This window comes from Gossypium arboreum, chromosome 6 (genome assembly GCF_025698485.1).
Source record: "Gossypium arboreum isolate Shixiya-1 chromosome 6, ASM2569848v2, whole genome shotgun sequence".
Classification (NCBI taxonomy): domain Eukaryota; kingdom Viridiplantae; phylum Streptophyta; class Magnoliopsida; order Malvales; family Malvaceae; genus Gossypium; species Gossypium arboreum.
This window is the reverse complement of record NC_069075.1, coordinates 91,734,207-91,747,302: the sequence shown is the minus strand read 5'-3', so window position 1 is coordinate 91,747,302 and position 13,096 is coordinate 91,734,207. Positions and strand designations below refer to the sequence as shown.

Sequence of the window (13,096 nt, the reverse complement as noted above, 5' to 3'; positions counted from 1 at the left end):
CCCCTTTTTCTTTTAATAAAATTTCATATTTCATCCATTTAATTCTTTAATACAAAAGACATGAAATTCCCATCATGGAACATTTACCTAAACCATTATCATGGAACATTTACCTAACCCATTATCATGGAATATTTACCTAATCCATTATCATAGAACATTTACCTAACCCATTATCAATTTGTATCAATTTGTATCATAAATTATGGATATCAAGTGCTCATATTGTCTACAACAACATGATGGCTAGCCACTTCATGTAAAATGGGAGGTTTGTCATGCAAATCCTCCTATTTTGCACTCCTATTTATTTGGCCACTTCAATTTAGCCTATAGCATTTTCAAACATTTTCACATAGGTCCTATTTCATAATTTCACCCCCTTTTTCTTATGGAACAAAAATTAACTAAAATTACCGGGTTCTATCTTAAGCTTGGGCCTTCTAGAGGCCCACTAACATAATTAAACCTATGCCAACATTCACAGGATTCCCGAAAATTGGGGCGTTACATATTCCAACTGAAGCCCTAAACTCACCTACCTTGCTTCTTTCTTTCTTTTTATATCTAGGATCTGGGTTTTACTTTTATCAAATCAGTGACTAAGAATTGTAGTTAAACATTATAGATTTATAATTTATTTTCATAAATAATTTAAACGAAAATTATATAGCAATGTGAGGTATGAAATTGGGTTTAATTGAGGTTGAGCTACAAAATCTTCAATATTTGAAAATTTGGATTCTTTATACTTGATGGGTTTGTGTCTTTGTGTATTATTTTTAGATATATACATTCATTTTTAGAAAATTTTATAGAAATAACAAATAGATTGAATTCCTTTTTTTGTTTATGGATGAACAATGATCAAGCACTATGAACGAGATAAGAAGAATAAAAAAAAGGACAGAGGAAGAGAGCCAATAAGAAGAAGAAGAAGAAGAAGAAGAAGAAGAAGAAGAAAAAAAGTGAAGACATGGTGTTTCAATGACAAAGAATCAAACCCCGCCAAATCAGGCAAAGATGACTTTTTTTTTTACAGCTTCTTCTTCTCTTCTGTTATTAAGGGGCTTTTATTTTTTATTTTTTTCAATTTCTTCTTAAATTGGATGGGCTTCGACTATAGACATTCAACGTGGTAAGTTAACTGACCACATCAACAGTTAACTTGCCAAATCAACGCTCTCGTTAAGACACTAACGGAAACTATTAATCAATGGTTGTTTTGACACTTTTTTTTATAACAATAGTGACAGTTTTTTATTATATTTTAAAAATTGAGTGACTGAAATGAAATTTAAGTGACTCAAAGTTAGAGCGATTGTTGGTGTAATTTACCTTAAAATTTATTTTTAGTTTGAGCTATTATATTACTATCTGAAACGTCCTCTTGAAAGCATCTCAAACTTCCAAGGAAAAAGGAATAAGTAAAGGGCTAGAAAAAACTTCTCTTTTTTCTTTCTTTTCATAACAAGCGAAGTTAGGCAATGTATAACCAACGGGATAATATCATATCCTTAAAATAGATTTCACTTCCACCAATTTCACCAATCTTTTTTTTACCATAACCAAAACCATTTTGTTAAAAGCTGAAATTACCCATCGCTGGTCTTTTGTTTTTATTAGTTAGTATTGTAACATAATATATTAGTCGGAAAATGCCCATCGCCTGAAGAGATTTTGAGTGAAGTGAAGGAATAAAAACTAGTCATTGAGGGTAGAAAATGGATCAAAATCACCCACAAATTGTCCTAGGAAATAAAAGAATTCAAGTAAAGGAAAAAAGTTTTACACTGCTATAAGAAGCCTTCAACCATCCAAACAAAACCTTTAGCGGTGACTGCCCGACTTCATAACACAAAACCATGTCAACTATGGCGGTTGTGACGGCTGGAGTGCCCAAAGAAGAAGGTTCTAGACTATAGCTTTAATTAACCCCAAATACAGGGCAAAACATAGGTGAGGGGCTTATTGAATATTTACTAAATACACGTGTCATAAGATCATTGAAGGGGAATATGAATTTCATTCAAAAAGTGGTTGCTTCAGAGCCAAAACTAATCCACGTATATATGGGAAATTGTTGACTTTTTCAACCAAAACCTGGGTTTTTTATTGAAATAATTTTTAAAAAAAAATTATTTATCGAAATAAGTTATCAGCCCGATTATTTATCAAAATGAGTTATTTTTTTCATTCGCGTTTATGTGATAGGCGTGATCAATTTTTTATATTAATTTTTTTTGTTTTTTTAAATAAAATATTATTTTTTATTTTTATTAAAAATATTTAAATATATATACATATAAAAATACGGTCTAACGGGTCAAAATACGGATAAAAACTGGTCGGACCTATCAGATAGGCGCGATTAATCGAGCCTGAGAAGTAGGCGCGAATGGGCTGCCCGCACAGTCCCCTTCTTGCAGCAGCAGACCGCCCACCTAGCTGCCCCTTCTGCCCGCACACACCCCATCCACACACCGGAATAGAAAAATGAGAAGAAAAAAAGAAGAAGAGAAGAAAAAGAAAAAAAAAAAAGGCAATGTATTTTTTAGTAAATAATTTTGTTTATAATTTAAAAGTTTAATTAAGATATTGTGGTTTTTTTGTTATTAATTATTAATTATAAAATATTTATGTTTAGTGTTTATAGTTTTGGATTAATATTTTGTATGAATGTAATTTTTTTTGTTTTTATAATTATTTTAAAATTAATTTGTTAGTAATTTAGGATTATGTTAAAATTTTTATGTTTGTAATTATTTTAAAACTAATTTATTAGTAATTTAGGATTAAGTCACTACAGAAAATAGGGTTTTAGCGACATTTTATCAAAAAACACCTCAAAAATTTTAAAATACAGAGCAATAGCAGCGTTTTAAGAAAAACGCCGCTAAAAACAGAGCAACAGCGGCGTTTTAGTAAAAAACGTCGCTAAAAACAGAGCATTAGCTGCGCTTTCTGTAAAACGCCGCTAAAAACCAGAGCATTAGCGGCACTTTTGATAAAACGCCGCTAAAAACCAGAGCATTAGCGGCGCTTTTGGTAAAATGCCGCTAAAAGTCATATAACCCCTAAACCCCAAAAAAATCATAAACACTAATCTTATAACCCCTAAAACAATAATTATTAAAATTTATGGTTATACAATATATTAAATATTCTCTTATATAATCGTAAAAGAGATATATAGTATTGAATTTAAAATATTAAGTAAATTAATTATCATTATAGTTTAAGATATATGGTTTAGGGTTTAAGCAGGTTTATGAGTTAACTATGGTTTAAGATATACGGTTTAGGAGTTAACTAGTATTTGAAGGTTTATGATGAATTATGGGTTTAGGGATTATGATTTAGGGTTTAAAGGTTAGGGTTGAAGTTTACAATGGGACAATTATTAACTTCTTAAGAGATAATTTTCTTTCCAGATTCTTACATGGGATGCTATTAAGAAAGGGTGATTTTGAATGTGGAATTAGCATTTGTTGAACTATGTGGAATTAGCAATTGTTGAACTATGTATAATTTCCAAGCTTAAATAACATAGAAATTAATATCTTACAGAGTGGACATTATAACTAGAGTACGTTCCAATAGAGAAATTGTTTTATTAAAGTTATGTAACTTTGTATAAATAATAATGCTATTGTGTATTTTTATCTATTTTTTGTTTAAATATATTTAGATTAAATAGAATGTCTCAAATAAAATATGTTAAAAATTAAGTTTAGGTTAAGGGTTTAAGGAAATGATACTATTAGCTAGAAATTAACTCAAGAACATTTAAGATTCATGCTATTTTGTATATACTCATATTATTTAATATAAGAATATAAGCATATATATATATATATATGTGTGTGTGTGTGTGTGTGTGTGTGTTTTAATTTGTACTACACTAACATTGGCCACACGAATTCCCAAAAATATGTATACGATTAATATGGTTTAAGGTTAGCAGTTTTTAAAGTACTTTATAGTTTGGGCTTTATGGTCTAGGAGTTATGGTTGGTTTAGGAGTTACCGAATGGTTTTGGGGTTTAAAGTTAAGGGTTAGGGGTTTTGTGTTTGTGGTCTAAGGTTTAGGGTTTAGAGTCTTAGGTTTAGGGTTTTAAATTTAGAGTATAATTTTGGATTTTAATTTAGAAGATAAATGTATATAAGATAAATATATATAAATTATTATTTTAAAAATATATAAATATATATATATGAAAAGTGGTTTAGTGTGCAATTGTGTACATGAACTGTAATTTGATGTAGATCTTGTAAAATATTTACGCGTTATATTGATATAATAAATAACATCATTTTTTTAATTAATTTATATGCGTACATAATATGTATTTTAAAATGTGTATTAAATCAAAATTAAAGTTTCAACTATAGTTAGAGTTTAGAGTGTAAGTTTATTGTTTGAGGTTTAAAGTTTAAGGTATATTATTGAATAATATTGAACCAATATTTAGAATTTTATGAGATTCTTGGGAATTTGTACTAAACCTAATATAAATATATGAAATATAGATTTTGTACTACACTAACATTCATCACAAGAAACATTATTTAGATATAATTTAAAAGAAATTGTAAATATATAGTTTTAAATTTTGATCAATTTTATAAAATATTAAGGTATTAGCGGCGTTTATACATAAAACGCTGCTAAAGATTGGAAATAGCGGCGTTTTTCAAGAAAACGCCATAAAATTTCATTATACATTACAGTAAAATGGCGTCGTTTCCTCTGAATAGTAGTGGCTTTAGCAGCGTTTCTATAATAAACGCCATAACTCGTATTAGAACGGCGTCGTTTTGTAGTATAGATAAAAGAGGCGTTAGTGGCGCTTTGCTGAAAACGCCACAAAATTTCCATTTTTGAAACGGCGTCGTTTTTTCTCTGCTGAGGTTTATGCCCTTTACCCGAAATCTGTTTCATTTTTTGCTAAGTAATTTTCCCCCATTTCGTCTCTTCCTTCCCTAAATCCCTAAAACAGAAAACACCTCTTTCTTTTTCCCCAAATCATCCCTTAATTCCCCAAACCTAAAATCCTTACCATTTTCCCCAAGTCCCCTTTTTTTCCCTTATTCTGTTCCCTCATCCCCAAAATCCCTAACTATTTTCCCTTTCCTCTCGTCGACGGTCATATGCTTCATGGGTTTAAAATGGTTAGTTTTTGAGTCCCCTTCAGATTAATGTGTAGTTACTGTATTACTTGCCTTTTTTTTATTTGAAATGGTTTGAAATGGGTTTGATCTCGATGATTATACCCTTGTTTTAAGTAAACCCAATACCGGTCCGGTGTTTCGGTGTCTTTTTAACTTAACCACCACAATTATTGGTGCTGGAATCATGGCTTTACCTGCTACTATGAAGGTTTTGGGGCTTGTTTTAGGGATTTTTTTGATAATCCTGATTGGGATTTTGTCTGAAATTACTGTCGAGATGTTGATTAGGTTTGCGGTTTCTTGTAAAGCTAGATCTTATGGGGAAGTTGTACAAATTGCAATGGGGAGAACTGCTAGGGTTTTGTCTGAGATTTGCATAATTGTCAACAATGCAGGTGTCCTGATAGTTTATTTGATTATTATGGGTGATGTTATGTCTGGTTCGGTTCGTCATATTGGGGTTCTCGATCAGTGGTTAGGATTGGTTTTTGGGATCATAGGAAGTTATTGGTTTTGGTTGTTATGGTTGTTTTTCTTGCTCCACTTTGCGCGTTAGATAGGATTGATTCATTGAGCATGACTTGGTACGCCGGTAGCTCTCATTGTTGTTTTCATTGTGGTTTGCTTTGCTGTTGCATTCATTAAGCTTATTGAAGGGAAGATAGAGGCTCCAAGGATGAGCCCAGATTTTAGATCGAAAATGGCAATTTTGGATTTACTAGTGGTTATCCCTATTATGACTAATGCATATGTTTGCCATTTCAATGTTCAACCTATATACAATGAGCTCGAAGGGCGATCTCCTCAAAAGATGAATCGGTGGGGAGGATTACAAGCGCTCTTTGTGTTGTGGTCTATGCCCGAACAACAATATCGGGTATTTGCTCTTGGAAAGGACACTGAAGGTGATGTTTTGACCAATTTTGATAGGAATCTGGGAATTTGTTTTAGCACTGCTTTGAATTATATTTGCTCTTCATTTGGTTCTGGTTTTCCCTGTTATTCACTTTTCCCTACGGCAAACTATGGATAACTTGGTGTTTGAGGGATCAGCTCCTCTCACGGAGAGTAAAAAAAGGTCTTTGGCATTAATAGTAATATTGTTAGAGCTTATATATATTGGATCTACTATGATCCCAAATATATGGACAGCTTTCAAATTCTTGGAGCAACAACGACTTTTTCCTTAGGTTTTACGTTCCTGCTCTAATTGCATTGAGGATAAGTCGACAAGAAGAGAGCATGAGCTTAGCAGAGTAGAGGAATTTTTGTCGTGGTTAATGTTAATACTGGCTGTGATAGTTAGCATTCCTGGGATAATCGGGAATATTTATACCAAATTGCAATGATAATATGTATACAATGTAACTTACTGTCTTTTAATGGTATTGAGCTTGGTCCTATTTCTCCTGTTAATGTTATACCAAATTGCTGGCTATTTTTTTTAATCATTTTATTTGTTTATTCCCATCTGTTATTAGCAAATATAAATAATATTATACTAATCATTAAATGTTGTTTATTTTTAGAACTCATTTGATTATTTTGTCGACCAGAAACAAACTTCTATTCTTCAAATGCAATGAGTAGGGAAGTCTCTCGACATTATTAGAGATCAATCCCAAGCATCTCTAAATAAACCCTCAAGAAAACATTTCCAATTCAATCAAGGTAAACATTGCCTTCTCTAACATTTATGTTTCTTTCAACATGTTTTTCCTTTTATGTTTTCAATGTTTAATTAACATTTAATTACATTCCTAATTTTTTAATGTTTTTCCTAACATTTAATTAACATTTTAATTACATTCCTAAATTTTTAAGCTTATTTCATCCACTCTTTTTTGTGTTTTGTCTCGATTTGGCTTCCTTCGTTAAGTTTCCTGTAGAAGCTTACTTATCTTTTATTTTTCAAGAAACAGATTTAGGTAATGGAAGATGTATGCCTGCATGTTTGTGTCTCTATATATGTATGTATTTGGTACTAGATGAAAGCTTTACTCCAGTTTTGAAATATAGACCAAGTTTTGCATACATTGATCAATTTCTGGCTCTTTTCCTTTGAATACATGGTTCTCTTGATACTAAATACTCAAGTACTTTCTGCATATTCTGTGATTCTTATTAGATAAGTTATATATCAACAGTTATGTTAGTTTCCATCAAGGCCTCTGTAAACATAAAGTTGGTATTCTGGTTAGGAGAAGTTAATGTTTATGAGTTTTGTGGAGTATGATTCTACACATGCAAAGTTGGTTTGTTTCAAGCTGTGCATTTTCATGTTTACATAATAATGGTGATTCCATTTTGGTTTTTTAGATGTTCTTTTGGTCTGTTTTCATGTTTCTATCCAACTTATGTGTTTAGTGTGGACTTAGATTGATTTAAGAGTTTAATGTTGTCTTGTTGCTCACGTTTTATATAAAAAAATTGTTATATTTTGTTTGAAAATGCTTTTCAATTTCTAATTATAAAATGAGATGTCGATTGAAGGTAATAAATGCTATGGTGAAGGAAGAAAATGGCACTGATAATGGTATTTAGAATGGCAAGCTTATATTGGATATAGTAAATTGCAGCAAGACTCAATATATTATGATGTTTTCATGGTCATTGGCAAATTCCAGTTGATTGGGGTTGAAGCAATTGATTTTAATATTTAATATTTAATATTTTTAAATGTCTTTAAAAGTTATAACTAATTTGTATCAAAATAGTATTAATTATTATTTGAAGTATGAATAAGTATGAATAAGAACACGTGATAATTAGTGTCTTCTTGAGTAGTTCCTGTCATCACATTCTTAAGTTTCCTTTGTCCCATTGATGATAAGTGTGCTTTCTATATAGTGCAGTTTTGCGATTTTCTTTGAGGTGTACTGACTTCATTTCTCGCTTCCTGCTCCTCTTGCAAGTATTGGTTCAACTGAAGCTGCCATTTAATCTTCGAATTAAAATTTGGTACTGATATAGATAAAGTTTTTATATTTACTTAAACTGAAATATATTTGGTGCTACTCTTATAATCTTACATCTGTTCTAGGTACTATCGAGCACCTGAAATAATATTTAGTGCAACTAAATACACCACAGCCATTGACATTTGTTCTAGGTACGTACATGTGTTTAGTTGCTAAATTTTTTCCTTATTTCTATGCATTTTCACTTTAAATTACTTAACAAATATTACTTTTTGGACTCCACCTTTGTTTGTTTGGTGAGAGTGGAGTACACAGTGCGTTTTATTAAGGTACGTTTTAAATATTTTAAAGATTCAAAGTATATAGGTGGAAACTGACCTTATAGTATTAATTATTTGAAGTATGAATAAGTATGAATTAATTTTATTACCATATATGTAGCTTGCTTGTCCATTATAATTACAACAATAGTGACCTTCTCTCCAACCTTATTTTAAATATTTTAAAGATTCAAAGTCTATAGGTTGGAAACTGACGGGTTGCCTTATATCGAGTGCAAGATATAATGGATCCTCCTAGGTGTAACAACGCCACGTATGATGAATCTTAAAAATTCAAGAAAAATTGAAAAAGTTCTATCGCTATTGAATATTTATATAACCTTAATTTATTTCAATTTACTTATAAAAATTAAACTACGATTCTTTCTTGATATTATTATATTCAAATTACTATTTTGTTATATTAATAATGTTTGATTTTATTATTTAATATTTTTAAATGTCTTTAAAAGTTATAACTAATTTTATCAAAATAGTATTAATTATTATTTGAAGTATGAATAAGTATGAATAAGTTTTTATATTTTGGTTCAACTTAATTATTATTTGATTCAACTTAAGTATGAATAAGTATGAATTAATTTTATTATACCATATATGTAGCTTGCTTGTCCATTCCTTATTTTAAATATTTTAAAGATTCAAAGTATATAGGTTGGAAACTTGACGGGTTGCCTTATATCGAGCTGCAAGATATAATGGATCCTCCCTAGGTGTAACAACGCCACGTATGATGAATCTTAAAAATTCAAAAAGAATTGAAAAATTTCTATCGTTATTGAATATTTATATAACCTTAATTTATTTCCAATTTACTTATAAAAATTAAACTACGATTCTTTTTGATATTATTATATTCAAATTACTATTTTTTATATTAATAATGTTTGATTTTAATATTTAATATTTTTAAATGTATTTGTGTAAAAAAGATTTCCAAAAAGTTCTATGGAGCTTATAAATAATTCTATCGACCTTAAAAAAGAATTAAAAATTTCAACATTGAAGGGCCAATTATAAATAATTTTATCAATATAACAATATTGATCATTGTTTAAATATATTATAACTAATTTTTATCAAAATAGTATTAATATTGATCATTACTTAAATAAATTACATAACTCACATAACGTACATAACAACTTACATAACTTAACTAATACATGTAGTTTAATCTAATAATTTCCTTAAAAGCATATAGTTTAAAAGTTCAAATTACATAACTTACATAATCTACATAACTTACATAAAACATAAATATATATCATATCAAGACTTACATAATAAACAACTTACCCGTGTAACTTATTGCCAACTTTAGACTTCAACAACTACGAAATGGATAGGACTTGGATGAATTTCTCAAGGGCAAGCAACGAGTATCAAAATGGAGTGCAATCTTTTTTAGATTTTGCATTTCACAATTCAAGCCAAGAGAATATGATTCTTTGCCCGTGTAAGAAGTGTGGCAATATCTATTGGCATTATCGTGAAGTTGTCTACGAACATTTAATTGTTGATAGCTTTATTCGGGGGTATAAAAAATGGATTTTCCATGGAGAGTGTACACCTAGTGGAGCCTCTTCGACGATTAATCCGGGTTATCCTTATAGTGGTTACCGTCAGCATGTTAGAGAAGATGACATGGAAGGTATGATGCGGGATGCATTTAATATGCGGAGTGAAAGTTTCCAATCATTTCCACCAAACTATGTTGCATCTGATGATTATAATATCGGTGGGAATACTTTTATAGAAACGAGAAGAAGTGTACCAAATGAACAACCAAATGAAGAAGCGGTGAAGTTCTACATGTTACTTGGTGAAATGAATGAAGAACTTTATGAGGGATCAAAATTTTCGAAAATGTCATTCTATATTCGCCTTTTCCACTTAAAATGTTTGGGAGGGTGGACCGGAAACTCTTTGACAATGCTGTTAGAGCTTTTGAGATAAATGTTCCCATTTGCAAAAATCCCTCAATCATGTAAAGACATGAAGAAAGTGATAAAATATTTGCGCCTTGCGGTACAACAAAATTCATAGTTGCCCAAATGATTGCATGTTGTATTGAGGTGATCGGAGAAATCAACAGTCTTGTCATGTTTGCGGTAAATCTCGTTGGATGAATAGAGATGCAGAAGATGTTAATGAGGATGAATATGGGCTACAGGAAGCCGAACAAGATTTTGTGATATTTCCCGCTAATCCCAAGGCTTCAAAGGCTATTCATGTCATCAAAGACAGTTGAGTTTATGACGTGGCATCATGATCAACAAACGGATGATGGATTATTAAGGCATCCTGTAGATTCTTTTGCATGGAAATCATTTGACAATAAATTTCCAAGCTTTGCAAGTGATCCTCGGAGTGTAAGGCTCGGGTTAGCATCTGACGGATTTAATCCTTTTAAAATCATGAGCACCTCGTACAGTACTTGACCTGTGGTTCTTGTTCCTTATAATTTGCCTCCATGGCTCTGCATGAAGCAATCTTCTTTGATATTATCTATGATTATCCCCGGAGAGAAAGGCCCCGGAAATGATATTAACATAGGAAAGGCCCCGGAAATGATATTAACATATATCTGCAGCCACTTATTGAAAAGTTAAAACAATTATGGGCGGGTGTTGAGACGTATAATGTATTGAGAAAGGATAACTTTTACCTACGTATGATGTATTGAGAAAGGAGAACTTTTACCTACGTGCTGCTTTGATGTGGACAATTAATGATTTCCCGACATATGCGAATTTATCGGGTTGGAGTACCAAAGGACGTTATGCTTGTCCTTGTTGTGCTGCTCAAACGTGTTCACAGTGGTTATATAATGGGAAGAAGTTCTGCTATATGGGGCATCATCGGTGGTTAGATGAAAATCATAGATATAGATTTCAGAAGGCTTTATTTGATGGTACTGAAGAGTTGAAAAAAGCTCCTGAGCAGACCATTGGATCTGAAATCTTATTCATGTTAAAAGATATAGATTTCAGTTACGGGAAGCTGAATCAACCATCTAACAGGCAAACAAATAGACGATCGAGGGATGAATCTGATGATGAATCTGACGAGGAGGATGACCCTAATGAGGCAGACTTGTGGAAGAAAAGAAGTATTTTTTTTGAGTTGCCTTATTGGGAGCATCACATATTACACCACAATCTTGATGTGATGCATATTGAGAAGAATGTCTGCGAGAACATCATCCGGACAATTTTGAACGTCGATGGTAAATCAAAAGATAATCTTCAAAGTCGACTTGATTTAGTTCACATGGGAATTAGGCGTGATATTCATCCCCAAGTACTTCCTAATGGAAAATATTGGTTGCCGCCTACAATTTTTGCAATGTCAAAGGAAGAGAAAGAAATGTTCTACACGGTGTTGAAGGATATAAAGGTTCCGGATGCGTAATCATCAAATATATCTCGATGTGTAAGTCTTAAAGATCAAAGACTATATTCATTAAAATCACATGACTATCACATCCTGATTCAAGATCTACTTCCAGTTGCTTTACGGTGCTGTATGTTAAAGAAGGTAACGTCTTGTATAATTGAGCTGTCCAATATAATGAAAGAAATTTGTGGCAAAGTTCTGAATGTTGAAAAACTTGAAAAAGTACAAGATCGAGCCGCTTTGACATTATGCAATTTGGAGAAGATCTTTCCACCTTTCTTCTTCACTATTATGGTGCACCTTGTCATTCATCTCCCTCGTGAAGCAATAATTGGTGGGCCGGTTTTCTATCGTTGGATGTATCCAATTGAAATGTGCTAATTTATTTCAAAGGCATTCACCTTTATACCTATAGTTACCAGTTTTGATAATGTTGTATATGGTGTTTAGGTTCCTAAGCAAATTGAAGTCTTATTGCCGTTACAAGCGTTATCCGGAAGGATCAATTGCTGAAGGGTACTTGGCAGAGGAGTGTATGACATTCTACTCTAGATATTTAGATGTTGAAACAAGATTGAATAGACCAAGTAGAAATGCCGGACTCAATGATCCTAACTTGGACAAAACTTATTTATTTCAAAGTTATGGAGAACCAATCGGCAAAGTTGAAATTGTAGAATTAGATGACCGATCTTGGATACAAGCACATATATATGTTCTTTTCCACCACGATGCACTTGAACAATTACGCAAGTAAGTTCTAAAATATGATAAATATTCTTCTTTTTTTGATTTGTTTATTTTTTAACGAATTAAACATGTGTTTAACATAGTGAGTACAAACAAATCTTAAGATCTCGTCCACGCTCACGAAGATTACAACATCGCGAGATTAATAGGTTATTCGCAGAATCTTTTCATGAATGGTTAAGCCAAACGGTATGCAACTCAACATTTTATTGACAAATAATAATGTTTTCTCATAACATTTATAATTACTCAATTTACTTTTGATTCAATAGGTTTGGAGTGGGAATGTCGTTAATGACGAAGTTAAATGGCTTTCCCAAGGTCGAATCGAGTAGTAAAAGATATAGTGGCTTCATCATGAATAGATTCGATTTCATACCAAATATCGCGAGATTGAGGAGAACTCAAAATTGTGGAGTAGTTGTTAATTCTTTAATTACAAATTACGCTAGTGCTAGGGACGATAATCACACGAGGAAATGTGGAGTATTATGGACTTCTAACCGA

The 13,096-nt window shown here is 31.6% G+C and overlaps 1 pseudogene; it reads left to right on the top strand.

Moving 5' to 3' along the window:
- Positions 1 to 5,161: 5,161 nt before the first annotated feature.
- On the top strand, positions 5,162 to 6,524 carry LOC108471753 (amino acid transporter AVT6E-like; annotated as a pseudogene).
- Positions 6,525 to 13,096: the final 6,572 nt, after the last annotated feature.